Here is a 27770-nt window from a genome sequence, read left to right as displayed (position 1 = left end):
TTACGTGGATTAGCCAAAGAGGATTAAGATGTAACCAATTGATACCATTGGTGAAAACTTTTATGCATCTCCCTGAACCTAACCTGATAATTGTGCACTGTGGTGGGAATGATCTAGGCACATTAACAGGGGTAGGTCTGGAAATGCTTCTAAAAGACACCTTTCGTCAATTGATGTCACTTTTTCCTCGAACTGTCTTGGTGTATTCAAATATATGCCAAAGACAAAAATGGAATTGGTCCAATCAACGTTGTCCACAAATTGAGAAAGCAAGGAAACATGTAAATAAATCTGTTTCTGCTTTCCTCAGAGAATATAACATGGGTTCTATATACAACAACAACCTGCGTTTCAACATGGAAGGCATCTATTGGAGAGATGGTGTTCATTTCACGGATGAGGGAAATAGAATTTTCCTCTGTAACATGAGACTCTGCATCGGAACTTACTTATAAGTGCAGAAAAAACTCAATTAACACAAGGGCTCTTTTAAGAGCCACCTTAGATCTAAACACTCAAACTTGTAATTTATCTCCATCTTTCTTTATGTTTTTTGTTCGCCGTGCGCGACCGGGTGCGCGCACCACGTAACGTTTTTGCAAAAAAAAGCTACTTTTAGAATTTCGGCATCCTTAATAAACCCCTCAAGAAACCTACGAAATCAAACAGTCTCCACCCTGCTCCCTTTGCATTCTCTCCACTATAGTTTTTCACAGTCTTGTAAATAGGGGTGCGCGCACCCCGCAACTTTTTTCACCAAAAAAAAATTATCCTTTCGCGTTCAGGGTCCATACTGCACCCCATGAGAAAACCTACCCGGCCAGACAATCTCTACCTTCTCCCCTTTCCATGTACTAACCCTTTGTTCTGTATTATATATTCACTCGCACTAACAAAATGGCGGACAACACTTCCTGATTTCCTCCGAATCGAATGTTGACAGACGTTAAACAGCAAATCACAATGCCGCTCGCACACACCCGCATAGGTGCGCGCCCCCTTGCGCGCCTACAGATATATAACTGATTTCAACTTTAATTTTCTCAGCAACTACTGAACGGATTTACACCATTTAAACAAAAGCGTGATCTGTGACCCACACTCTACCTTTCTACCAAATTTCTTATAAATCCATTCAGCCGTTCGAGCTGTAGCCATGTCTAAACGTCCTATGGAAAATAACATGGGAAAAACACGTTTTGGGACCCCCCTTTTATCTCAGCCCCCACTTGACGAATCCCCCTAAAACTTTCACAGAAGGAGCGCAGCGGACGGAGCCATGTTCTTTGAGAAATTCACAAAGATTCGTCCACCGCGGCCAAAGTTAATCCAAATAGAATGTTGCGGATTTCCTATGGAAACTAGGTCCTAACTATAACTACCTACTGACGACCGCCAGTAGGTAATTACCTACTGGCGATAGCCAGTAGGTATATATAGTTAGGACCTAGCTACCATAGGAAATCCGCAACATTCTATTGGGAATAACTTTGGCGCCGGTTGAGGAATTTGCGTGTAATTTTCCAAAATTTAGGCCAGCTCCGCTCCGCTTCTTCCCTGGAAGTTTCGGGGGGGGGGGATTCCTCATGGGGGGGCCGAGAAAAAAGGAGGGGTTCCAAAACGTGTTTTCCCCATGTTAATTTCCAGAGGACGAATAGACAAGGCTACAGCCCGAACCGCTGAATGGAATTACACCAAACTTTGCAAAATTGTAGGGACTGGTACGCAGAAGTGCCTTTTGATTAAATGGTGTAAATCCCTCCAGTAGTACCTGAGAAAATCAAAAGAAAAAATATATATATATCTAGGTGGAGCCTAACCACACATCACATTGTGAGATCTGATTGGCTGTCAACACTTCATCCAAGAAGTGTTGGCAGCCATCTTGGGACCAATATACATGATAGCACCTCATTAAAAAGCATTGCAGTTAATAGAAGGTTTTAGGACTTTAGTTACATTATAAATCATTTGTTGATGGTACCATACTCATTTTAGGAATTGTGGTGTGTTCTAAGGTGATTTTACCATCTTCTAGTGTCCCACTATGTTTCCGGTAGGGCTCTTCGCTCCACCAACAAGAATCTGCTTGTTGTCCCCCGAATATCCAAGGCCAGATGGGGCGGAAGGGCCTTCCGATTTCTTGTACCCAGACTTTGGAACACTCTCCCGGAGGACCTTAATGGTCTTTCTTCCCATGCCCTCTTTCGCAAAGCACTTAAGACCTGGCTCTATCAAGAAGCCTACCTGTAACCCACCCCTTTTCCTCCTCTGATCAAACAGTTGTACCACCTTTCAGCGCCTTGATGCCTATGGGTTTAGGCGCGCTCTATAAATCCAATTTAAAATAAATAAAATAAAATAAAATAAATACCTTGTGAAAAAGCCTTCTGCTGGGATATCATGAATCATGTTTGAAAGAAAACTATTATCTCATGCTTTTCCCACAGTGGTTTGGAAGGGGATCTATGAGCTAAACTGAAAGCATATTTTCTGTAAATTCACATTATATTTCTCAGTCATGTGAGAATGAAGTCTGACATTCTCAGTAAAACATGTACATCCAACAAGGACAGAGACTGTCAGTTGATTCCTTTGTGTTCTACTGCAGCTTCCCAGAGTGTTCTAAAGAACAAGTAGAGCGCAAATTGTCCTACTTATTACTGATTGGAATAAAGTGGTAACTCTTAAAACATTTAATTTAAAAAGGAACAAAATGAGGGGGTATATTTTGCCATAGAAAGTATGATTAGTGCTGCAGAAAGAAAAATGAGGGCACATTTTGAGTGACTTCTCAAATCCTCTTCTATTTCATTAAACAATTCTGACATGCAGTCTCCCAAGATGGCCACCAGAGACAAAAGAGCCCAAATGTAGCCCAAATATCACCCAGATGTAGCCCAAGTATAGCCCAATGACAGAATGTCCCAGTGTTCTAAAGAACAACTAGAGCGCTAACAGTCTTACTTATGACAAAAGTATGGCACACCAGAAGCCATCTTGATTGGAATGAAGTGGTAAGTCTGAAAACATTTAATTTAAAAAGGAACAAATTGAGGAGGTACATTTTGCCATAGAAAGTATGATTAGTTCTTCAGAAAGAAAAATTAGGGCACATTTTGAGTGACTTCTCAAATCCCCTTCTATTCCATTAAACAATTCTGACATGCAGTCTCCCAAGATGGCCACCAGAGACAAAAGAGCCCAAATGTAGCCCAAATAGCACCCAGATGTAGCCCAAGTATAGCCCAATGACAGAATTTCCCAGAGTGTTCTAAAGAACAACTAGAGCACTAACAGTCTTACTTATGACAAAAGTATGGCACACCAGAAGCCATCTTGATTGGAATGAAGTGGTAAGTCTGAAAACATTTAATTTAAAAAGGAACAAAATGAGGAGGTACATTTTGCCATAGAAAGTATGATTAGTTCTTCAGAAAGAAAAATTAGGGCACATTTTGAGTGACTTCTCAAATCCCCTTCTATTCCATTAAACAATTCTGACATGCAGTCTCCCAAGATGGCCACCAGAGACAAAAGAGCCCAAATGTAGCCCAAATAGCACCCAGATGTAGCCCAAGTATAGCCCAATGACAGAATTTCCCAGAGTGTTCTAAAGAACAACTAGAGCACTAACAGTCTTACTTATGACAAAAGTATGGCACACCAGAAGCCATCTTGATTGGAATGAAGTGGTAAGTCTGAAAACATTTAATTTAAAAAGGAACAAAATGAGGGGGTTCATTTTGCCATAGAAAGTATGATTAGTGCTTCAGAAAGAAAAATTAGGGCACACTTTGAGTGACTTCTCAAATCCTCTTCTATTTCATTAAAAGAATTCTGACATGCAGACTGAAACATGCACTTTGAATACCAGCAGCAGACTTCCCTGGTGAGCAGTAGCTTTACTACAGTGATATAATGAGCAACTAGAGTGCTAACATTCAGAATTTATGGCAAATGAATGACACATCTGAATGCCTTCTTGATGGAACCAAAGTAAACAAGCATTGAAAATGCAATAGATCCCGCCCTCGTTTAAGTTAAAGCCATTCTGTTCGTAATGAGGTGGCTTTTTAGCTTTGCTTTTAATAGTGTTTTTCAAACTTTCATGTAAATAACATGCATATGTATGCATATATGTATATGTATGCATGCATTTATATTTGTATTTATATAGATATAGATATAGATATAATACATTTAAAAATTGTCATTTAAAAAACCTTCGAAATTTAATGAAAAAACCATAGGTTTCAGGCCTTATATAGTTAGGAGTTAGCATTTAAAAAACCTTGTAAATTAACTGAAAAAACCATAGGTGTCAGGCCTTATATAGTTAGGAATTAGCATTTAAAAAACCTTGCAAATTCACTGAAAAAAACATTGTTTCAGGCCTTATATAGTTAGGAATTAGCATTTAAAAAACCTTGCAAATTCACTGACAAAACCATAGGTTTCAGGCCTTATATAATTAGGGATTAGCATTTAAAAAACAAACCTTTGAAATTCACTGAAAAAAAACATAGGTTTCAGGCCTTATATAGTTAGGAATTAGCTTTTAAAAAACCTTTGAAATTCACTCAAAAAACTATAAGTTTTAGGGGTGTTATAGTTAGCTGGACATTTCACTCATACAAAACCATTGAAATTGCTCCTATATAGTTAGTTGTACTAACTATATTTCGCGCACCCGCAATCCACTGCTGATGATGTCACATATTAGATCATTCATGACATGGCCAGTGACATCACTGATGACATCTCAAATGACATCACTGATGACACCATCCACGTGACAATCACATACACCTTTTCATACACTATTAAAATTTTGCATCACTCTTTATAAAATACAGAGTATCATATTTGAATCCATTGTCACAGCAATACAAGTATCTAAAAATCCACTCAGTGATTCATACATGTATACACACATCTAATCACTTACCTGTAGATTCACTCATACAATGAACAATAGAACACTATCAAAAATACTTATACACCTATAGCGACATTAAACAACAGCACACATCCTATTCACATATGAAGTCATCCTACTCACTTATGCAAACAATGGATCATACTTACATATTTACTTAGCAAAACACTTATACAAACACCACTTCATCTATTCATTCAGATAGTAAGTCATACTTAGTGAATTATAAAATCATTATTACAAGTATACAGTTATCCATACAGTCACTCACACAATCATTGAGTCTTATGTATACTTATTTATATACAACAACTGACACATACACTGCCTTTTATTTTTCTAGTTTGTTGGACATGTACCATTGAGAAATATATTTGCTCATCACCACACCCATAAAGAGATTCACTCACCCAAACTGTTAGAACATGTAGTTTTAACTTCATATATCTACTGAATCAACTATTCACACATCTTTGGACAGTCATACACCCCCCACCGAACCACACACACTTTCACACTCCCATACAAATACTCAGTTAACTAATCAATAACTAATATAGACTTTCACATAGCTAGTAACCAAGTGTAGAATCAGTTTACACAACAACTGACAAAATGATACAGATATTCACACAGTTTAGTCACTATCCACTATATTTAGTGAGACATTATAAATTGGTCAAGTAAACAGTCAATTACACTGCTAGTAAATCCTCCATCCAAATATTTATTTATATATATCCACTCATTCTTCAATGCAAATTGCTATATATATATAATGCATATTTAAATAACAAAGCAAACCTCATTCACTGGATGATGTCATCAGTGATGTCATCACTGATGTCATTTGAGAAATCATCAGTGATGTCACTGACCATGTCATGAATGATCTAATATGTGACATCATCAGCAGTGGATTGCGGGTGCGCGAAATATAGTTAGTACAACTAACTATATAGGAGCAATTTCAATGGTTTTGTATGAGTGAAATGTCCAGCTAACTATAACACCCCTAAAACGTATAGTTTTTTGAGTGAATTTCAAAGGTTTTTTAAAAGCTAATTCCTAACTATATAAGGCCTGAAACCTATGGTTTTTTCAGTGAATATATATATAAATATACCAAGGGAGTAATCCCGAAATGCGTAGAGTGTTCCTGACACCCTGCCTGTCTTTTGTTTAATAAATCTTGCTGTTGAAAAGTCCGCTAACGTGTCCGTGGTTGCAGTGGTTGAGTGCTGCGGTGCAAGCCCCGGTGATTGCCACCCCCAGGGCTTTAAGACAATATATGTGGGGGCTCACGTCCCCCCCCGCAGTCCCAGGGACCGCCACCCCCGGGCTTGATTAGCATTTTTTTTTTAAATACCTGTGTGGGGGGCTCAAGCCCCCCACACGCCCCGAGGACTGCCACCTAATTTTACTAAATAGTAAAATTGGGGGGTCCGTGATGGACCCCACTGCCCTGGGGACCACCACCTCCCGGGGCTTTGTAAATTGTGGGAGGGGAGCTGCGTGGCGCCCCTCCTGGACCTTTGTTGTGGCCCTGGGGACTGCCACCTCCCAGGGCCTGCTCCTGCAGTGTCCCTGGGTGCCCACCTCCGGGACACTGTAGTTTGCTTTGGGAGGGCGGGAGCCTCGTGACTCCCGCCGTGCCATAGCAAACTCGGTTTGGATTTTGAAAGAGAGAGCAGGGAAACCTGCTCTCTCTTTCAAAATGCAAACCAAATTACTTTTCCACACGGGGAGCTGCATCTTAGCAGCTCCCCATGTGGAAAAGTAATGCCGGCTCCCGAGGGACGTGGGGAGCCGGCAGGACCGTGGGGGGATTGGGGACCCCCCCACGGTCCCCAACGGAGAGGGCCAGCCCCGGGGGATGGGGTCCCCAGGGCTACAAGTGGCAGGAAGGGGGGCCACACAGGCCCCCCTCCTCAATGTTTAAAAAAAAAATTACAAAAAAAAAGGCTGGCCCCGGGGGATGGGGTCCCCGGGGCCATAAGTGGCCTGAGGAGGGGGAAACGCATCCCCCTCCATATTAATGAAATATTAAAAAATGGCCATCACAAAGATCACAAATTGACCCTCAGATTTCGAACAGGCTCCAGCTAGCGCAATAAATAACTAAAAGCAACTCTTTATACATATGGGAACATTTCCAGCGGTGGGAATTCCTACAGAACAATTAACCCCAGGAACATCGCTATAAGGTATTGCCACTAGTAATTTGACTTCAAAGGGCAGAACACCACCCCTATTATTGCAAAGTATCCCCTCCTGTTATCTTCTGCAGGAATTAATGGAAACATCATAGAGAAGATACATGGGATAAGAAAGATATAATGAATTGACCTTGTTAGCTTGCCTAGTGATCTAAAATAAAAAGTTAAATAATGGTGTGTACAGCCTGGGGTAACCAGTGCTAGTGCTTCTGCCTACTAGGATACATTTTAGCCCTTTTTATTGCTAGGCCACACCCAGCACAACACTAATTGTGGTGTGAAAGGAAGACCAGTGTGGGTACCATTACAGAGTTTCACTGGCTGAAATGGAAGCAGATGTATATTCTTCCATTCTCCAGCACGCAAAAGTGTGGCCACGGTTAAGCAACATGTATGTTGTCACATTCAAAGAGAAGCCACTTATCTTGTTCTCCTTCAGTAGGACACCATTCATGCAGTACATGGTCTTCAGTACTCATGGAACTCACTGCATAGACATCAAGAAATGCAGCTTTGCGGGAACTATATTAACTAAGCCATTGTGCCAACCTGAAGTCCATCCACTTATCCCTAAGACTATCTTTGACCCACCCAGTACACATGTAGAACATCCATATATCACCCTCGTCAATCATTACTAATTATCATGCATAGTATTTAGTTATCAGTTGACACACATTACAACATACTCAATTGTGTTGCATGGCACAACGAAGTGGCCGAAAGGCACAATGCAAACACTATGTAAAAGAAAGAAAAGTCAAACAGACTTATGCATTTCCGTGCTACACTCACCGGAGGCATCGTCTTTTGATTCCCTGATCCATCATTTGTTCTTTAATTGCACCCTTCTCAAATTGACTTTTAAGCAGTACACAGTCTTAATTTTATGCCCGAGTGGCTACGGAGCGCTGCAGTGGCCAAGTTGCTGTATCTTACCCAGCTTTTGCAGCCACCTCACCATTGATTTAAGGCTGAAAATGAATGATTATGTGTAAAATAAAGTGCCGCAAAAATGCCGCTAAATTTCCATATTTGTGCCGCTAAATTTCCATATTTGTGCCGCTAGATAGATAGTTATAGTTAGGATGTTGGCCTAACGGCTAGGGTGCTCGACCTCAGACTTGGGGATCTAGGTTCGAGTCTCGGTAACGACTCCAAAAAACCTCCTATGATTCTGGGCAAATCACTTAATCTCCCAGTGCCTAAAATGTATGTGTGTCCTCATGTAACGTAACTGGTGATATGTAAAGCGCTCTGATACCTGATTCGGTTCGGGTCTAGTTCGCGCTATATAAAACTCTGAAAAAAAAGATGTAGTTTCCATAACAAGAGCAAATTTTGATTTGCCAATAACTTTGGCGTTGTTTGACGAATCCTCGTGAAATGCTCAAACTAGTTAGATGCTCACTTCAGCTGCTGTCTTGAATATTTCTGGGTGACCCATCAAGCGGGACAATCCCGTCAAGCAGAGTCCAAGACAAAGGGGGTCCCAAAATCTGTTTTCCCCATGTTAATTTTGCTAGGAAATTTTAAACATGGCTACAGCCCGAACTGCTGAACGGAATTACACCAAATTTGGCAGAAAGGTAACTTTTAGTCCAGAAAGCGATGGTTTAACTCCGTTCAGTAGTTTTTGAGTTATTTTAAAAAAAAACAGTTGTATATATAGGGGCGTGTGGATCTGTGACCTCGAACAAACTCGTGTTGAGATCTGACTGGCTGCCAACACTTCAAACCAGGAAGTGTTGGCAGCCATCTTGTGACTCGTTTGAAGCGTGTCACAGAAAAAAGATTAAAAGAAAAGAAACAGGGACTGTGCAGAAACACTCTGTCCCCCTAGGCCTAGACCAAAAAAACATTAAAAAAGATTCAGTGGGAGTCGCAGTGGGTCCGTGAATCCTGACGAAGAAAAATAATGAAGCGCTAGCTCCTGCGCTTCATTAATTATAGGCACCCGGGTGGGCCAGGTCACAGGGGCATTTGTAATCATAGGAGGTGGGTGTACGGGCCCTCCTCATGGGGCTTACTAACCCTCCATGGACCACCACCTCTCTGGGACTTCTTTTTTTAAAATATGCAGAGGAAGCGCATACTGCATCCCCTGCTACCCTGGGGACCACCATCTCCCCAGGGTTTTTTTTAATATATGGGGAGCCCTCTTGGCCCCCCACCCAGGGGAACGTCACCTTCCTGGGGCACCTAGTTTAGCAAATGCTGGGGGGGGCGTACAGACACCTCCTCCGCAGCCGGGTGCTGCCACCTCCCCAGGTCTTTAATTTTAAATAATAATGCTGGGGTTGCGTGGACCCCCCTCAGCCCTGGGGACCCCCACCTCCCCGGGGCTAAATTATTATTGGAGGGGTGCTGCGCTGCCCCCCTCATGGAGCCATGGAGGATCCTGGGGACTGCCACCACCCAGGGATAGCTCCTGCAATGTCCTGCAGTGTCCTGGGGTGCCCACCCTCGGGACATTGCAGTTTGCTATGGCTTGGCAGGAGGACCACTCTCGCCAAGCCATAGCAAACATTGATCTGCTTCCCCACTACGCCACCTACAGACCGAACTGCCAAGCCAGGTCCTCCCTGGACCAGAAACAAGCATTCTGGAGCCGGTTTCGGGGTGGGACCAGGCCACAGATGGGTTCCCCGGTGCCAAAATTGGCTCCCTTTTTAAAAAAAGGGCTAAGCCCGGGGGATGGAGTCCCCAGAGCTGAAATAGGCCCGGGGGCTGTGCAGCACTCCTCCTTTTCATTTTGTTTTAAAAAATTGAAAAAAAGTTAGGCCCTGGGGATGGGGTCCCCAGGGCCAAAATCAGCCCAGGGAAGGGGGCTACACAGCCCCCTTTCCCTATGCAGACCCCCTACCCTAAAAGGAAATAAACCTGACAACTCACTGGAGGGCCTGCTCCCTTTCCCCACAACTCTGAAAACACGCCTCTTGGGGTGCTGCTGGTTGAGGAATGAAGTCTCCTTGGCTGCAGAGGGTCCTTGGGGGCCAATAAGCCCTCCTGTTACCTCCAGTAAGTCCCACATAGGGGGATTGCTAAGAGGTCTTTGGAGGCTACACCCTATTTCTCTATCACTCTGCAAATGCACATCCTGGCACACTACTGGTTTGTGGATGAATTCCAATTTACTCCTGAGGGCCTCAGAACTAAAGTGGACCAGTAGTGAAACAAGAGGCGCGTTTGCAGAGTGTTGGAGAAAGGGGGCATAGCCTCTGATGACCCCTCAGTAATTCAGCTGTGTGGGTTTTTCTGAAGGTAACAGACGGGGTAGTTGGCCCCCAAGGACCCTCAAGAGCCAAGGGGACTTCATACCCTACTAGTGGTGCAGCAGGAGGCACGTTTGTAAAGTTATGGAGAAAGGGGGCGTAGCCTCCGACAACCTCTCAGCAATCCTGCTGTGTGGATTTTACTGGAGGTAACAGAAGGGGTAGTTGGCCCTCAAAAGGTGATTTGGCATAAAAGCATTTCACATAGACTTTGTACTCCTGTGTAGCATGAAAATGACTGGATAGATTTGAATGAAATTTGGGAGGATTACATATTATGGTGTGCAGATGATCCTTTTGGGTACTGCAGGTACATAGTGTAAATATTTTTCAAGTTATTAGCTATTTTAACTTAGTCATAGCTGTAGTTGTGGTATTTATGTGAAATTTCGCAGAGATACATAGCAATAACATGTCATTATGTGATTGGCTGATGACTGCCTTTACAGAAGTTAAAGGCTGCCATGTTGTATTTAGGTGCACCTTGGCTGTGTTCTCCGCTATGTCTTGAGATATAGGTAAGTATTAGGTTTGATATTTTTCCCTACCTATTACCACTTTACCAAAGTGGTTATAGGTAGGGAAGTTTCTATATACAAAAAAAATGTATGGAGTGTCACAGTACTGCCTTAGGAGTACTGTGGTACCAAAAATAAATTAAAAGACAGAAAATATGTTACAAAATTTGGAGTACAAAGTAGTACCCTATATTCTACAAATATAGTGAACTGTAGTGTATTTTCTAATTTTAATATATTAAAATATGCTCAAAAAAGTCTACACAGTACTGCTGTAATTACTGGTCTACTTAAAATGTAATTTTTTAATTGTGCTGTTCTCTCTATATTGCTGGAAAAATATAGAAATGTAAAATACACTTCTCTACCCATTACCAATTTAATAAAGTGGTAGTAGGTAATGAACAGCAATAATAGCTACTACTTTCCTATATCCAAAACTGTAATCAAGAATGCAGTAAACACAGAATGCAGGCAAACTAGGATAAAAACTACATAACTGCCTTTTACCATTAGCCAATCACATACTGACTTCTTATCTGCATGTACTGCGGTATACCGCAAACTCACCATGGTATACTGCGGCACAATATATAACAACATTTATATTAACTTATAACTTTCACACTACTTACACTATTCACACATACTACCAAAAATTACCATTTACACCTCACAATGCATATTCCAGACACACTACACACTTTCATACTACATCTCTTTCAGCTATCGCACTCCATTCTATGTCACTCCACTCTATGCTGCTCCACTCTACATCACTCTACTTTACGCTATTACACTCCATGTCAGTCCACCCTATGCCACTCCACCATAAGCTACTCCACTCTACGCTAATCCACTGTTTGCCACTCCACTCTACACCATTCCACTGTTCGCTATTACACTCAATTCTATCACACTCCTCCTGTCTGTACTACTCCACTGTATGCCCCTCCATTCTACGCTAGGATACTGTACGCTATTCCACAGTATGCGGCTCTACTCTTCAACATTACATTCTACGATATTGAACTCTAAGCCACTTCATTGTACACCACTGCACTATACACTATTCCACTGTACACCACTCATCTCTATGCCACTCCACTGTACACACATTCACTATATGCCACTTCACTCTGCAACAATCCACTGTATGCTATTAGATTCTACAGTCAAGTACTTCATTCTATGCCGCTCCACTCTATGCCATTCCACTCTAAATCAGTAAACTCTATGCTACTATACACTATGCTATTCCACAGTATGACAGTTCACTCTATGCTACTCTACTCTACTCCACTATATGCTACTTTACGTCACTACACTATATCCCAGTATACTCTATGTTATTCCACTCTACACCACTTCAATGTACACTACTTAAATTATGCCACTCAACTCTACGCCACTTCACTCCACTCTATGTCAGTCCACTCTATGCTATCACACTGTATACCAGTCTAATCTACCACACTTCACTTCATGCCACTGTACTGTTCACCACTCCACTGTACACTATTCCACTGTATGCAACTCTACTGTACAACACTCCAATCTACACAATACACTGTACGCCACTACACTGTGCCACTGTACACAAATCCACTCTACACTCTTACACTGTACGCAACTCCACTGTACAAAACTCCACTCTATGCTATCCCACTCTATGCCACTCCACTCTATAAGACAAAGTCAAAGCAACTTATTGAGCACACAAATCACCTGAAAGGTCTCATGGCGCTTGCGGGATGCCGTAAGGCTAGCGATCTAGTCTGAACAGCATTATTTATGATCAAATAGCCAAGTTTTTACTTCCCTCCGAAAAAGCTTGTAATCAGAGATGGAAAGAAGATGAGACGGAAGCTTGTTCCAGAGGTCGGGGCAAGATAGGAGGAGTGCTGCACAGCCCCCGGGCCTATTTCAGCTCTGGGGACTCCATCCCCCAGGCTTAGCCCTTTTTTTAATCCCCTGCTTCTTCCAGTGCGAATTCATAGTGGGGTAAGTAAATGTTTTGTGCTAGATCATAAAAGTCTTCCTGGCTGATACCAGTTTAGTTTTTTTGCTAGATGACTAGGTCCAGTTCCGTATATGCCCTTTGTGGGTGAGGCATAGAATTTTAAAACGGCCTCTCTTTTTTAACAGAAGCCAGTGGAGAATTCTCAGACTGGGTGCTGATGGAGATCTTGGTGGAAGACTTAAAATGAGTCTAACAGCTGTAATCTGCAGGATTTGGAAAATAGGTCTTCATTTAGGGAGGCTAATAAAGCTTCCCATAGTCCAGATGGCTTACAATAAGACCCTGCACCAATGGTTTCCTGGATTCGATAGGGATCCATTTAAAGATTTTGCGTAAATTCTGCAGGATCCCATAGTAGTTGCCTATTACAAGATCAACATGGTTTTTCATAGACAACTTGTTGTCAATTGTTATTCCCAGATTGCGCACTGCTTGTTTGGGGGATGGACATGGACCCAGTGCCTGGGGCCAACAGTCATTTGACCAATACTCTTCGGCCCTGCCAAAGAGAATGATCTCTGTCTTGCTGCCGTTGAGCTGTAGTTTGTTATTGTCCATCCAGTTGTTAATATGGATCATGCAATTTTTAAACCGGGTCATTGTGTCTGCGGGGTCAGGACCAAACGTGATCAACAGCTGAGTGTCATCAGCGTATGACACTGCCTCACAACTATAGGACCTGATTAGCCTGGCCAAAGGTGTTACATAAAGGGACTCCTATACTTACAGACCTACTACATGAGGCCAGGGTACCTACATGTACTGTGGTTGTACGGTTCATTAGATAGCTGTTGAACCAGTCAAGGGCTTTCCCCCTGACTCCCACCTCCCATAGCCGATGTTCTAAAATGGTATGGGAGATGATGTTGAAAGTGGCTGACAAATCCAAAAGGACCAGCATGGCTGATTCTGTTATCCAGGGCCAATCTGATGTTATCAACCACCTCTACTACTGCTGTTTGCTACTCCACTCCACACCACTGTACTATAGGCTATTCCTTTGTACACCACGCCACTCTACACCACTCTACGCTACTTCACTATACCCCACGCAACTCTCTGCCACCCCACTCTATGACACTCCAGTCAATGCTACTCCACTCTATGCTTTTCCACTATTCCATTCTAAGCTATTCTGCTATACACAACTCCACTCTCGCGACTTCACTCTGTTATTCCACTCTACGCCACTCCACTCTACCCCACTCCACTGTACGCCTCTCCCCTATATGCTATTGCCCTCTACCACAGTCCACTGTAAGCCACTCCACTCTACGCTACTCCACTCTATGCCACTCCACTCTACACCATTCCACGATACGCTATTTCAGGGTACATCACTCCAGCCTACGACACCCCACTCCATGCTGTTGCACTGTATGCTACTATATTATGCCTATATATAGCTCCACTCCCTGCTGCTCCACTCTATGCCACTGCACTCGACACTATTTCACTATACGTTATTACTCTGTACCACACTCCCTTTTATGACATTACACTCTTCGCCAGTCCACTATACACAATTCTACTGTATGCTACTCTTCTCAATGCCACTATTGTGTACAAAACTCCACTGTACGCTATTTGTATCTTCACCACTGTACTGTACGCCACTCCACTTTACTCCACTGTAGCGCATTGTAGTCTACTCTACCTCACTCCACTATACAACACTGCAGTCCACTCTATGCCACTTTACAACATTCTACGACAGTTTCACACACTCTACAACATGGCATACCACTCCACTTTATGTGATGTCACTCCCCCAGTGGCGGCTGGTATGGAATGGTTGCAGAGAGGGGCTGGAGGAGGAAAGTAGAAAATAAAAACAGAAAGAAAAAATAACGAAAACCTACCTGCTGGTCGCGTCGCCAGCCGCTATCTCTCCGCCGCCTCTCCTCGTCACAGAAAGCACCCGTGCTCCCTAAGCCAATGACAACGCTGCACTGGTTCCCCTAAGACAATCACAATACTGAACAGCGTTCTGATTGGTCTGAGCACCTTGGCTCGTCGTTGAGATGGGGACGGGAAACCTGTGCACATTTCCCACAAGGCTGTGTAATGCAGCTTGGTGGGGAACATGCAAAGAGTGCATGAATGTTTGGCCGGCCAAAGACGGCTGGTCAAACATTCATGCACACTTTGAGTGTGCTCACCACTCCTCTCCCTGGCCCCTGCTCGGGCCAGCCCCACTCCTCTATGCACCTAGGAAGGGAAAAATAAAATTCTGATAACGTTTCGTTATTATCATTATATTTTTCCTTGCACTGCTCTTAAAGCAGTGGGGCGACGCTCTTCCGCCTTCGCAGAGGAGCTGCCCTTGCACTTCTCTCCATGACACATTACTCCACTGTATGCTAGGCTACTACAGTGTACTACATTCCAAGACACTCAAATGCAAGAGTAGCCACTCCACTATAAGACACTTTAGTCCACTCTACACTATACCACTGCATTTGGCTACGCTGTATGACAGTTTAATTTAATGCACACCACTGTACGACTCTTCAGTGTACCCCACTCCACTCTACCACACTTTACTATACTATATAGAACTGCACTCTCCAACACTCAACTCCACTCTATGCCAGTGTACGACACCATACTACACTGTATGCCCCTACACTGCAATGTACAGCACTCTACTCCACTCTACGCCATTCTACAGCAGTCTACTTAACTATAATCCACTCGATGTAAAAAATGTAAATTGATACTTGTATAGCGCACTACTCACCCGCAAGGGTCTCAAGGCGCTTGTTCGAATACCGCTGTGGAACCCATCCTGGCTTTCCCTATGAGGTGTCCACTCTTGGGCACCCCCAAGGTGGAGGCCAGGCATCCTTAGTGTTGTGGGGGCCGTTGTGGAGATTAAGCAAGCTATTGCCCAGAGTTGCAAAATGGGACTCCATGATTGGAATAGGCACCGAGGCGAGAATTATCAGGTCTGTGAAATTTTGAGCCCAAGACCCGCCGAGGCGGGGAATTGAACCCTGGTCCCGGACTAGACCTCAGCATCAGGGTCTGCCGCTCTAACCATTGAGCCACACTTGACACTGCATTCAATCCACAACACTCAACTCTACAGCACTACAGTCGAAAATGTTGCACTGTATGACAGTCAACTGTACTGAACAACACACCACTCCACACTGCAATACTCCACTAAACCCAACACCACTCAACTGTATTCCACTCCACAATATTAGACTCTATGACAGTACACTGTACAACACTTTTTTTTATATACTCTACGACAGTGCACTTAACAACACTCAATTAAATGACATTCGACACTGTGATTTGAAACACATTTTTTTTTATTAAAAAAATAAAAGCCATTAAAATATAATAAAAAAAAACAAAGGTTAAAACTAAGTTATAGTTAAGAAAATGTAGGGGCATATTATCAAGGACGGGCGACACATTATCGCCGCTTTTATCGGCAGGAAACTGCCGATAATGCGGCGATAATGGGCTTGATAATATGCTCTATGATTCCTATCGAAGCCCATGTTAGATGTCTTCACATCGAGGGGGTAAAGCAGTCGAGCTCCGGTCCCGCTGCTGGTAGGCTCTTGCTCCCCCCCTCGTGCGTTGGTCCTAGTGCCTCGCAGCCTCGGGGCAGGTAGCGCTTGTGCACTGAGCAAAGGGAAAGCTTCCTGCCGTCAGCCCACTGCCTGCGAGTGCCTGCAATGCGGCGACAGTAGCAACTCGACTTCCATCCAAAAGCCTGCAGGCGCAGGCACATCGAGAAAGAAGAAAGGAGAAAGGAGAAAGGAGAAGGAGAAGGAGAAGGAGAAAGGAGAAAGGGAGGGCTTTTCATGAGCGCGCCGCGAGCAGGAAGAAGTCTGGAGCAGCCCGGAGGCTCTCGCAACCTCGCGACCCCGACCGGCACCTAGCCCCCGAAGTGCACACAGGTTAGCAGGTGAGCGTGAGCTGGAGGTAAAACAAGTGGGCGATTGCGTCCCTGCGTCCCTGTGTCCCTGTGAGCCTGCGCTTGGGACCCCCGCCTCGCCCTGCCCAGCCTAGATCTCTGCTCCCTTGAGAAAATCCTCTGCCCAGCCTCTACCCAGTCCCTGAACACTTTCACCAGCATCCGCTAACCAGCTCTTAAGCCCCCACAAAAACGCTCGCTGCCCACGACTCCTCACCCTTGTGACAAGCAGAAGCAGGAACCGGTACTAGGCTAGGTGGAGGTTGAATAGCGGTGGTGGAAGAGGGGTGCTAGCGAATAGAGCTGGTGTGCTGTCAAGCTAGTAAAATAGAAGAACAGCAAACACTGGGAGAGACACTGAGAGGAACTTAGTGGGACCACCATGAGATCGGGAAGAGAAAGAAGACCTCCAACAAGGCCACCGTCACGACACAGTCACGAGTTTAGTGACACCAGACAAAACCAACCCAATATCCAACAGCATCAAGGACAGCAACAACACCATCTTACAGAAAAGCAACCTTAACGGCACTAAAACTTGCTCAAACGAGGGTTCGCCAACAGGCAAAGGACACAGCCCAGCTGCACCATCAGAGCTAGGCACTGCAAAAGAGCAAAAACAAACACCTAGAAGCAATAAAAGGAAAAACCCTCATGAACTAATCAACTTAGTAGGCCAGTCAATAAAAATAAAAAAACAACTACCAACCAAAAATCTACACAAAATTTACTTTCCTAAAAAGTCCAGGAAATGCCATCTACTCATCTAATGACTCCATCACAGGCCTACAATCCCCATTGCACCCTGCCGGCGCAAACAGCTCTTTGCCTCAAATACCAAACCACACAGTTGCAGAAATACATACGTGACCCCAGCCAAAGTACCCCACCAACAGGGGGAGGTGATCAGGAAACAAACTTAATCGGACCATCACCTGAGATGGGCACATCGAGCAAACAGGTCCCAGAGCCGGACGGGCTCCCGGGGCACCATAGTAACAACACCACAAGAGGCCAGTTATCCCCAACTCATCCTTCCTTATTCAATCAGCAGGCAGAGGCCAAAAATGATCAAGACTTCACATCACCTCATACATACAATACCCACTTAAACGCAGAATCAAAAATCCAAGGTGACACCCCGGCTCCTGATATGCAGGAAATAAAAAAACGACCCCGTAAACCTCTCCCCAACCCTGGCACACGGGGACTCAAGCTCTTTAGACAGGGACATGACTTTCCTGGCATCACAAGAATGGATCGACCTAGTGGCATCATACAACGTCAAACAATCCACAAACAGCATCAGTGAAGAGATCTTCCATCAGCCCACTGAGGGGACTAGTGACCCCACCAACACCTTCTGGGCAACCCTACTCAACACAATTCAGCTGTCGTCAACAGCACTTCAGTATCAATCTGACAAACTATACCTACAGCTGACTGTTTTGCAAAGTCTAGCAGAGGCCACCATGGGGATAGACAGAAAACTCGCAGAGCTCAATGGCCTCAAAAAAGAGGACAAGAGGCAGCAAAACGAACTCAAATTGAAAGAATAAACTGCGTCTGCACACACATCGACAAATTATCAACACTCCCCACGATGCTGGGCAACCTCTTAGGGGACTTAAAATCAAACATCACAAAGCTCCCCACAACAGAGGCTAGGCCTGGCAGCCTAACCCCCAACAAAAGGCCACTAGGAACCTGCAACGTCAATTACGAAGGTATCAAGTCAAGTCAAGTCAAAGGATCTTTATTCGGATATAAAAACATCCATAAAAGTACAGAAACATCACAACAATCACATATTAACAGTTAAAACAATATAAAACAATTTAAAAATACAATCATTATGTGCGATGGTTACCTATCAGTCTATATAAGGTAGAAGCCTTCAAATTACATCATTATAAATGCATCACTATGGTCTTAACTGGCGCTCAATAAATATAAACATTGTAAAATAATTAGCTATTTACAAAGTGTCCTAAACGTACTGTGCGAACTACTAAAGTGTGCAAAAATGCAATAAATAAATATTCGGGCTCTTGTGAAAAACCGCAATATTGTACAAGTGGTTCAATTTATCAGGGCATATTCATGGTTGCTCGAGAACGTGTCGCTATTTGGAGAAAGCCGCTTACTCTAAAAATTACTTCATCACAGCCCAACAGTAATAGTTCCTTGAATGCTAGATTAAAATCCACCACAGCATGCTTTTTAAAGTTGGGAATAAAATAAAGTTTTGTATATCTAGCATAGAAACCACAAAAGAACAAGAAGTGTAACAAGGTTTACTTACACCCTAGATTACAGGGACATTGCAAGGTCTCCAGGTTTTTATTAAACCCCAATGGAAATGTAAAGGAATATTTAATGCTTCCATCCCTAAGACGAAAGAGCAAACGTCTGTTCCACCTCCCCAAATTTTTTCTAAGGTATCCCTGCGGCATGCATGTTGTTAGGCCTGTTACCCTGTGCCAGGAGGGGAATGTATCTTCTGATAGCAGGTTTATACTTCTCTGATGTATCTCTCTCTTTCTGATATAGATTGTACAATGCCCCTCTTACTAGCTTATGTTGTGTTTGTTCAGTGGCTTGAAAGGAAGAGAATAAGTGCTCCAAGCCCACACTAGCCCCTAGCCAAGGTATATGGTTTGCCCTGTCGCACCTTAGGCAATCCATAATTATTTCTTGGGTCAGAGAAGCGGCAGGGTTCCGCCATATTTTTAACCAAAAAAGTGCAGGTCTTGACCTTATGAAGTCCTCCACATAAAAAAGGTTCAGCTCCCTGTGGCAAATATAAGTGGGTGCTGAGATAGACGCCCCCAGAATCTTTCTGCAGAATCTGTTCTCTTCGATCTGTATACTGGCGCTATTAGAATACCCCATACCTCAGCACCATAGGTTGCCGTAGGTAGGCATTGGGTTCTATAGATTTGCAATAACGGATTTACTATCTCAGCACGTTTAGGTTGTTTAAGGCTTATTATGGAATTTATTGCCTTACCCAGCTTGTTCCTCCCATAAGCCACATGGGGCTGCCAAGAACATGTGTTAGAGAACATCAGGCCTAAATAGGGGAAAGTGCTGGTGCTTTTTAGGGCGTCGCTCCCAGACATAATATGCTGGATATTTTATTTTTTAGGCCCACACGACATTATATACGATTTGTTAAAATTTGTACACACACCAAGATCAGCCATATAAGACACAAAGCCCGTTATTAAAGTGCGCAGTGCTTTGGGGGTGCGGCCCATAAGGACCGCATCGTCCGCGTATAAGAGACAGGGGAGTAAGGTTCCATTGATGCTGGGAACATCACTTGTTTGACTAGACAATGAGTTACTTAATTCATTTATATACAAAATAAAAAGCAGGGGAGCCAAGACACAGCCTTGTCTGACCCCCCTGCCAATTAAAATGTCCTCTGAAACCTCCCCTTCATTATTTATTCTAACGCGGGCTTCAAGTCACTGTGCAAATGGGCCAAGAGATATACAAGAGCTTTATCCAGGTCATAATTTAAGAGGGCCACCCAAAATTGGGAGCGGTTAATAAAATCAAAAGCTGAACTTAAATCCATAAATCCTAAATATAATGGTGCTTTTTTTGGCTATAGTGTATTTGCCCATTATTAGATTCAAATTCAGACATTGCTCCACGGTCCCCACGTGACTTCTGAAACCCAGTTGGCACGGGTGTAAGATCTTATTATCCTCACCCCAGGCCCTAATCTTGTTAAAAATGACTCTACCTAGGATCTTCAGGGTGTTATCAATTAAAGATATAGGGCGATAACAGCTAGGGTTGAGTCTGTCCCCCTTCTTAAAGATGGGGACGATAGTACTGTTGGACAAGGTCTCTGGAGCAGGGGTATAGGACAAATTATTAAAAACATTACACAATAAAGGTGACCAAAATTCATTTGATTTGATCGATGGATAATCCATCGGGACCAGATGCCTTCTTGCCTGCGCTTTGATTGATTGCGTCTTCCACCTCTATTATCGTACAATTAAGTGCCATAACTGGGTAAATGATGCCAACTGATGCGCGTGGTGCAGCATAGATATTTATGAAATGATCTTCCCACGTTTTACCTGATATATTGCAATTAATAGGGGTGATATTTGATCCTATAGACCTCAGAGATTTAACCTCGCCCCAAAATCCGGACACATCTTTAAGGGCGGCAGTGCGGGCAAGGGATTCCCACTTGTCCTTTAAAAGTTCTTCAGCCCGAGTTTTTGTGGCACGCTTATAGCGTGCTCTTAGTAGTCTTACCAGGGGCTGGTCTCGTGGTTTTACTAAAAGGGCCTCCCGTAATTCCCGGTTTGCTTTGGAGCAGGAGCTATCAAACCACCTGGGGTCTATATTAGGGCGGTTGACTGGTTTAGAAATCTCCTTTTTAAAGGCCGCGCATAACCATGTAAAGGCCGCTATAATGTCAGAACCTTGGTGTTCAACGTACAAACAGATATCAATCAGTTGGGGGTACTTGTTGATAATGCATGATAAGAGCCCCTTATTATTTACCCCCTTCCAGATTACTCTAAGTTTGTCAGTTGATACCGTCAGATTAGTCGCCCCTATTTCCTGTCGCTTATCCAATTTTTTAATAGAGTTAAATATAGTCAAAATTGGATTATGATCACTATATACAGTACTTGGGACGCTACCCTTTATTAAACAATCCACAAGTAGACAGGAAATGAATACGTAGTCGATTGTGGAGGAACAGCCGCGCCCTATGTATGTGGCCGTTGGACCTTCGCCCTTGGGGAGACTGGCTTTCTCCATGACATTAACTAAGTCATGAGTAGCTATATGATTAAGTAATTCTTCCCCTCTTTTGCAAGGTAGCACCTGACTGAAGGGAGCTGCTAGGTTGGTGTTACCCTTGTAAATGTGGGCGTTAAAGTCACCTCCCAAGATGACCCCATCAAATTTACCGTAGGTATGTCCATCCACAATTTTGTCAATAAAATCAAATAACCTTATAAAATTGTTATTGGGTTGCGATGAAAAATCGTTATTGTAAAAATTAATTAAACACAGCTTAATCCTATTGAAATAGATTAAAGCCTGAAAATTCTCGTCATTAGTCACCAGAGTTTTGGTATTTCCACCTGCAGTGATTTTTACCCATAATGATAAACCACCGCTGGGTCGTCCCACCGCCGGGCAATGGTAAAATATCGTTGTGACAAGTATAACCCTCAAGGAGCCGGGAACTAGTGCACCATGTTTCCTGGAACATTAGGATATCAAAGTTATTGATCCGTTCGATCCAGTCAGTGGATTTCATTTTTGCATTTAGACCAGCGATGTTCCAGCTTATTACAGTTAACCAATCGGTGGGGGTAACAGCTGGGGTAACAAGCTCAGTTGTATTTAATTTCCCTGGTGATATGACCTCCAAGCAAGGCTTTGGAACATTGGTAATGGTACTTGGTTTGTTATTGTACTGGAGGGCCTTATCATGAGTCATGGGCATTTCTGTGACATCTAGAGGGTCTGTTGGTGGTCAACCCTGACTCTCTAGATCAGATAGAGCACTAAATCTGTTAAATAATGAATAAGTTGGTGTAACTGGGTTGAGTGGTCTATAGAAATAGCCCAGAGATAGAGGGGTCACAGCAGTTGATGGGCTGAAGTGAATATTATTACTGTTTAATAAATATTTTACGGTTGAGGGATGCCTAAAATTCATGACAATGCAGTCTCCATTGATATTCTTGAGCGAGGGGCCAACCCAGTCTACCCGTCGTACTGTCAAGATTTCGCTAGAGTTCTGCGTCCCCACACCTTTATGGCTGGACAGCCAATCAATAGACTTGTTTTTTAGCTGAACCCAAGACTCTCTTTGATCCTCCTTCAAGGGGGGAACTCCTGCTAGGATTAAAACATATGGGCAAGCTTCAGGGGGCAAGTGGAGGACTGGCCCTGTTTGTTTTTTTGGCCGTGTAACATTGGTTAACCCATTGTCGAGGACAACATTTCCTGGTTTCCCCGGTTTCCCAGAAACAGAGGCAGGCCCCGTTGGGGCACCCAACACCCCACCAGTAGAACAGGGCTGCCTATCAGGTACATGCGACCCAATCTGAGGTGGTTTATTCACAGTGATATCCCATGATGGCTGAAGCTGGTTACTCCCTGTTGGACTGTCCCTGGTTGAGCTCTTATTTATTTATGTATTTATTTATTTATTTAGTGTATTTTATATAGCGCACGGCTACCCCAACGGGGTGTCCCGGCGCTTCTGAGAGTGTAAATAAATCTTACTCCTGAGGGTTTTAGCAGAAGAGGAATGTCTTTAGTACAATTGGTGGAGTTTTCCCCCATAATGCTCCTGTTAACAATCTCCATATCTTTCAGGAATCGATCTCCCCTTAACTTATCAATGCTAATAGTACCTTTCCTTTTTGCATCTTCCCTTTTCACCAGGCTTTCTAGTCTATCCAGTCTTTTAAAAATCATATTAAACTGTTTGTCCATTTGACTTTTCATTTGGTTAAAAATTGAGTCTACAATAGTTTCAATAAAATTCCCATTTGGTTTATCCTGCGAAACGTTTCCCGTAATTGGCTCGGCCTGTGTACAGGCAGAGTTTTTCTCACAACTTGAAGAGGCAATAACAATGATGGCATCTTCCAAGGGTACAGTGTCTGTATCGGAGCCCCTACTAGATGTAGTTTTCCCACGAGACCACATACCCTGTGGGGTAGGTTGCCCTTTGTTACGAACTGGTTGTTTCCTCTTGTTTGGTATTGGTTTAGTGGGGCCTCTCTTCCTTTTTTCTCCGACTGTCTTATTGCTAGGAACCAAAGAGGGGGTAACAATAGAATCCGTGAGATCTTGCTGCGACTCAGTAATGGTAATAATATTGCTATCCGCTAGTAAAACAGGGGGTATGTTAGCTTGCAGAGCAGTTTTAGTAATTGTGACCACTGGGGAAAGTGGCAAGTTATTGGTCATACCAATTGATTGAGTTTCTGGGGGTTCTAGGTATAACCTTGACAGTCCCATGGACATCCTTCTTTCAGTGTTGGCTATTTCGGTAGTGACTAAATTAAAAGCATTTTCCAGCATGCTTTCAATTGAGGCAGGTATAGTAGAGGGGGCTTTAGTAAACTGGGTTTAAGGGGTATTATTCCGTTTCCCCATGTTAATATCCGAACAGCTCACCTTTGTCACGGCTTAGTAGAATGGCCCGCCCGACCACTGTTGACCCCTGACGGCCACAGACGGCTCGCCCTTTACCCGGGCTTAGCCCGGCGCCCGCCTGCGCGCGTCCCGCGACACGGAGGAAGCCTGCTCCTTTTCAAGCGCCTCCGGGCGCGCTCTCAGGCGGAAGTGCTCGCCGAGCAGCCTGGGAGCTGTAGTCCCCCCCGCGGCGTCCTCTGGTGTAATGGACTACTGCGGCAGGGGAGAACAACAGCGTGGGCTCCCCAGGGATGGCTGCTTGTTGCTGGTGAGTAGCGCTGCCCCCAAGGTCCGTTTGGCGCTTTGAAATAACTCTCGAAGGTATCACGCAGGGGCGCCAACCATCAAAACGCAAAACTTCCTTAGATGAGTCTCCTCAGAATACCTTAACCAAAGAAAGGGATGTGCCAATGGCGAGCCCAAGAATGCGCGCGCTAGCCGCAAACAAAAAAGAAAGGGTAGGAACAGGAAGTCGGCAGGAGCGGACTGTACGGATGAGAATTATCAACTAACCACATCGGGGGGCAAGGAGCAGATAGGAGCCACTAAGCACTGTACGGAAAACATAAATCCTTTACCTTCACATAAAAACTTACCAAATGCAAAGATACTAACCGCAGCTGATACAGGAACCCTGACACCCTTCAAAGAGAACACTAGCAAACAGACAGAGCAGAAGCCCCTCGGCCAAACGAACAACCTATCGCCTAGCAACCCACCCGAACTGGCAAACGAAGATCAAAGCGACCCCACCAACACCTTTTGGGCAACCCTACTCAACACAATTCAGCTGCCGTCAACAGCGCTTCAGTATCAATCTGACAAACTACACCTACAGCTGACTGTTCTGCAAAGGCTAGCAGAGGCCACCAAAAAAAAACCTTATCTTTTCACTAGGGCAGTGTAATTCCCACGACAGCATAACATCATGGTGTTCTAAGTGTCAAGCGCCAGGATACCCTTTGGGTGACAGTAAGCGCGGTACAAATAGGCGATACATACATACATACATACATACCATGGGGATAGACAGAAAACTCGCAGATCTCAATGGCCTCATAAAAAGAGGACAAGAGGCAGCAAAACTAACTCAAATTGAAAGAATAAACTGTGTCTGCACACCAATCATCGACAAATTATCAACACTCCCCACGATGCTGGGCAACCTCTTGGGGGACTTAAAATCAAACATCACAAAGCTCCCCACAACAGAGGCTAGGCCTGACAGCCTAACCCCCAACAAAAGGCCACTAGGAACCTGCAACGTTAATTACGAAGGTATCACGCAGGGGCGCCAACCATCAAAACCCAAAACTTCCTTAGATGAGTCTCCTCAGAATACCTTAACCAAAGAAAGGGTTGTGCCATTGGCGAGCCCAAGAATGCGCGCGCCAGCCGCAAACAAAAAAGAAAGGGTAGGAACAGGAAGTCGGCAGGAGAGGACTGTACGGATGAGAATCATCAACTAACCACATCGGGGGGCAAGGAGCAGATAGGAGTCACTAAGCAATATACGGAACACATAAATCATTTACTTTCACATACAAACTTACCAAATGCAAAGATACTGACCGCAGCTGATACAGGAACCCTGACACCCTTCAAAGAGAACACTAGCAAACAGACAGAGCAGAAGCCCCTCGGCCAAACAAACAACCCATCGCCTAGCAACCCACCCGAACTGGCAAACGAAGGTCAAAGCGACCAACCAGTAGCAATAACGCAACCGGCCCCGGAGGTTGTAAAACAGGCCCTAGAGGGGTCTGCCACAGCCAAGACAGAGGTCACAACTATCGACCTCCCTAAAAAATGCACCTGTCACAGTACCGAGGCCACTACCCATGAGCCAACGAGGAACTCCTGGAAACTAAGCACCACCAAAGCAGCTAGTGGACAGACCAAGGAGCAGCCTCAGGGGGCGAGTTTCAATTGCTGTCTCACAACAACCAAAACCCAACCCCCACACAGGGCTAACCAAAACGAGCTACACACACACCAGCAAATAACGTCCCCTGGGAAAATAGAGTCAGATATAATTCTCTTCATTCCTGAATTTAAATCTAGAGGAAGAGTGGACACCCTAAACAGGGGCAACATTTTAAGGCTTATCAATTCAATCGACAAACTAAAAAACATCAACACAACAGATTTGCTTACAATTGAATTTCAGCCAGCCCCTCATCCACATGGCAATAAAACAACAAAGACCACATGGATAACAAACGATGTAGCAAACTCAATTTTGGAGGAATCACTCAGATTTTCCGAGTGGGGAATAAAGCTCAAAGCAGGAAAAAGGCCAGCCTATCCTACCCTGCTCCATGAAGAAAGGAAACAAGAATGCTATCAAACAGCCAAATCAATACTGAAAGGAGCACGTAGTTACTCCCCAGGACCGGACAAAAATCCACCAATATTGCAACATCTAATTACTCACCAACTTGAAACAATCAGAACAACACTAAAACGGACTATACCTGCATGAGATACTAACTGACAAAGAGCATCAGTCCCTATCCTCAACTCAGCTGTCCCCCTCAAACTCAAAATATGCACTTGGAATATCAACGGCCTCTCAGATAAACTGGAGGACCCTGAAATATCAAATTATTTAAAATCATTTGACCTGCTCCTACTCCAGGAAACCTGGGAAGTAAATGATATACCACTACAAGGCTACACAACTCAAATCCATCCGGCAACCAGAGGCTCAGCTCAGGCAGCCTGGCATCTTTCGCCTCAATATCAACTATTGGAACAATGGAAGAAATAAGTGTAAACATTACCTCTCCAAATGCGAAACAGGCATTAGCTATAACAACCATAAATAACCAGGTCACCCAACCGCTATACATCATAAACACATACATACATCCGAAGCACAGACAATCAGGGTCAAGGGAACTCGTCAGCGAACTGGCAAGACTCATGGAGGAAAGGCATATGGAGAACATACTCATGGCAGGTGACTTTAACCTCTACCTCTTTGAAGAAAATCTAATTGACGACATGACAAAGGAAATGGACATCGTCTGGGAAATCCCAAACCAATCCATTCCCTCTTTAAACAAACATACAAAAAGCTCAATTCAGCTATTGAAAGACCTCGAGCAGCTAAACCTGAGAGTACTCAATGGACGATTTGCAGAGGACACACCACCAGTACCAACATATTTCTCCTGAAGCACTTCCTCACACCTCGACTTCATTCTCGCGACGCTACCATTGTTTGAAAAAATCAGCTCGTTTAAGGTAGGAGACAGCGCCCAAAGCGATCATCTGCCACTAGAAGTAAAACTAGGTACGTCCTACAGGAACGAAGTAGCGGAAAGAAGATATATCGACACAGAGTATACCCTCAACTATAGACGAATAAGGTGCAAGATTAACGAAGCTGAGGAATTATCAACCAGTGCAAAAACAATCATGAACCAGATATCTAGCTCAAACATAACCCCACTAAACACCTGGGAAGACTTTGCAATGGAACTCGGAGCAAAACACGCTACAGAGCTAAAAATCCAAAAAGGGAAAACATCACGGAGCATACACGGAAAAGTAACAACAACAGAGATAAAAACCCAAAACGAGAAATAACCCAGACTCTTAAGCAGCTCCGTAAAAATCCAAATAACGAA

This window comes from Lissotriton helveticus, chromosome 6 (genome assembly GCF_964261635.1).
Source record: "Lissotriton helveticus chromosome 6, aLisHel1.1, whole genome shotgun sequence".
Classification (NCBI taxonomy): domain Eukaryota; kingdom Metazoa; phylum Chordata; class Amphibia; order Caudata; family Salamandridae; genus Lissotriton; species Lissotriton helveticus.
Note: the sequence above shows the minus strand (reverse complement) of the source record.